Below are 3,428 nucleotides of genomic sequence, written 5' to 3'. Positions count from 1 at the left end.
TAGTATTGTTGTTGCTAGGTGCCATCTAGTCAGGTCTGATACATAGTGACCCTGCACACAACAGAAAGAAATAGTACTGGATCCTGTTCCAGCCTCACAGTTGCTGTTATGTATGAGCCCATTGTTTATGCCACTGTGTTAATCCATCTTCTTGGGGCTCTTCTTCTTTTTCTCTGACCCTTCACTTTAGCAAGCACAATGTCCTTCTGCAGAGACTGATCCCTACTGACAACATTTCCAAAGAATGAGAAATAAAGTATTGCCATCCTCAAGTTTAATGCCCTTTCTGTTTGTACTTTTTTAAAGACATATCTGTTTGTTCTTCTAGAAGACCATGGTACACTGAAGGCATTGACAAAGAACAAGTCACCAGGGAATGATAAAATACAAATTGAAATCTTTTAACAAACTGATGCAGCAGTGTAAGCACTCACTCATCACTTCCAAGAAGTTTGAAAGAGACCTACCTGACCAACAGACTAGAAGAGATCCATATTTGTGCACATTTCAAAGGCAGGTGACTCAATGGAATGCAGAAATCATCTGCTATGAGTAAAGTTTTACTACAGTTAATATAAAAAAAAAAACTGTATGCTGAGCAAATAATCTGAGAAGCTGAATTACAGGAAGAACACATGGCATCTGGATTGGAGGAAAACTCATTAACAACCTGTGATATGAGGATGATACAACCTTGCTTGCTGAAAGTGAAGAGGACTTAGAATATTTACTCGTGAAGATCCAATACCACAGCCTCTGATATGGGTTGTATCTCAATGTAAAGAAAACAAAAATCCTCATCATTGAACCAATAAACAACATCCATATCAATGGAGAAAAGATTGAAGTTGTTTAAGTCTTCATTTTGTTAGGACCAACTATCAACACCCATGGAAGCAGCAGTCAAGGAATCAAATGTTATATTGCACTAGGCGAATCTGCTGCACAAGACCTCTTTAAAGTGTTGAAGACTAAAGATGTCAACTTGAGGACTAAGGTGCACCTGACCCAAGCCATGGTATTTTCAATAACTTCATGTGCATGCAAAAGTTGGACAGTAGAAGAATTGGTACATCTGAGTTATGGTGTTGGAGGAGAATATTGAAAGTGCCATGGGCTGCAAAAAGAACAAACAGATCTGTACTGGAAGAAGTTCAGCCAGAGTGCTCCCTGGAAGCCAGGATGGCCAAACTTTGTGTCTCATAATTTGGACATATTATCAGTAGGGATAAGTAACTGGACAAGGCTATCATGTTTGATAAAGTGATGGGTTGAAGAAAAAGAGGAAGACCCCAAATGAGGTGGATTGGTACAGTGGCAGCAGCACTGGGTTCAGGGTTGCAATGATCGTGAGGTTGGCCAAGGACCAGAAAGTGTTTCATTCTGTTGTGCATAGGGTCACTATGAGTGGGTACTGACTTGATGGCACCTAAGAACTACAACAGTTTGTCTTCTCAGAGCTACCAGTTGAAATTTTCTTTTCAGCTTTTACTTCTACATTTCTTCCATTTACTTTAACATCTCTATGTTAGAGAGCATGTTTCAGAGTCTCTTTTGATACCCATTTTGATCTTTTCTTTCTTTTTAATGTTCTTTTGCTTTCTTCCTGTATGACGCTCTTGATGTCATCCCACAACTCTTCTGATCTATGGTCATTAGTGTCTAACGCAACAAATCTGTTCTTGAGACAGTCTCTAAATTCAAGTGGGATATATCCATAATAAGATCTTATTTTGTTTCCCATGGATATATTTTAATTTTCTTCAGCTTTAACCTTAACTGGTATGTGAAAAATTACAGACCAGTGAATAAAACTATCATTCAAATCTATTCACCAAATTGAAGAATTCTGTCAAAGTCTTCAGTCTGAAATTGATTCAACATGCAATCAAGATGCATTGATAATTTCTGGTGATTAGAATGTGAAAGTTGGAAACAAAGTAGTTGGTGATGGAAATGATACTGTAGATTACATGATAGAATTTTGAGATATCAACAACTTATTCATTGCATATACCTTTTTTCAATAGCATAAAAGACTGGACCTCACCAGATGGAATACACATGAATCCAATTAACTACATCTAGGGGAAGACATGTTAAAGAAGCTCAATATCATCATCCAAAAACAAAGCCAAGGGCTGACTGTGAAATCGACCATCAAATGCTCACATGCAAGTTCTGGCTGAAGCCAAAGAAAATTAAAACAAGTTCACAAGAGTCCAAGTATGGCAAAGAGGCTTGACATATAAAAAAATGACAAAACTAGTATTAAAATAGTTTGTCTTCAATGCCCAATGCCTAAACCTTAAATATGATGCTTCTGATTATGTCATATTAAGTTATTTGATGTAAAAGGGGCTTCCAAAAGTTTGTGCAAAATGAGATTAAAAGAAAATAGAATTTTTCCATGCCTTTTTGAAGCCCACTCATACTATATAATTAAACTAAGCATGTAGGACTCATGTGGTGTAATCAGAAAGCAACTCTCTTTTTGTTGCCCACTGTCCATTTCCATTTATTTGGTAAGTCTAAATCTTTTCCTATTTTGGCTCTTGTGGAATTATTTTCATTTTCTTCAGCTTCAGCCCAAATTTGTATATGAGCAATTGATGGTCTGTTCCATAGTCTGCCCTTGGCCTTGTTTTGGCTGATAATATAGAGCTTTTCCAGTTTGATTGGCAATCTTCCCACCTGACTTTAGAGATAATCTGAAGAACAGATTTGATGCATTAGGCATTAAAAAAGACCAAAGACAAGAAGAGTTATGGGATGACATCAAGAACATCATACAGGAAGAAAGCAAAGGGTCATTAAGAAGACAAGAAAAAATGAAAACACCACAATGGATGTCAGAAGAAACTCTGAAATTTGCCCTCCAGAGTAGAGATGCTAAAGCAAATGAAGAAGTGAGGTGATCCAAGAGCAGAACAGAAAATATCAAAGGGTAGCTCGAGAAGACAAAATCAAATGTTATATTGAAATGTGCAAAGAACTGGAGTTAGAAAACCCAAAGGGAAGAACATACTCAGCATTTCTGAAGTTAAGGGAACTGAAGAAAAAATTCAAACTTGACTTGCAATATTGAAGGATTCTATAGGCAAAACCAAACAGCCACCACTAGTCTGCCTGTTGTGCTGTGGTGGCTTGAGTTGCTGTAATTCTGAGGGCTTGAGTTGCTATGATTCTGAGGGGATGATGATATTGAGATTCTGAGGGTCACCCATGGTGGATAGGTTTCAGCTGACCTTCCAGACAAAGACAGACTAGGAAAAAAGAGTGACAAACTATTTCCGAATCTTTAGTCACTGAAAACCTTATGAATAGCAGAGAAACACTGTCAGATACAGGGCCGGAAAATTAGCCCCTCAGGTTGGAAGGCACTCAAAATGCAACTGGGGAAGAGCTGCCTCCTCAAAGTAGAGTTG

Source organism: Chrysochloris asiatica, unplaced genomic scaffold, assembly GCF_000296735.1.
Source record: "Chrysochloris asiatica unplaced genomic scaffold, ChrAsi1.0 scaffold00157, whole genome shotgun sequence".
Lineage (NCBI taxonomy): Eukaryota > Metazoa > Chordata > Mammalia > Afrosoricida > Chrysochloridae > Chrysochloris > Chrysochloris asiatica.
This window is presented reverse-complemented; position numbering follows the sequence as displayed.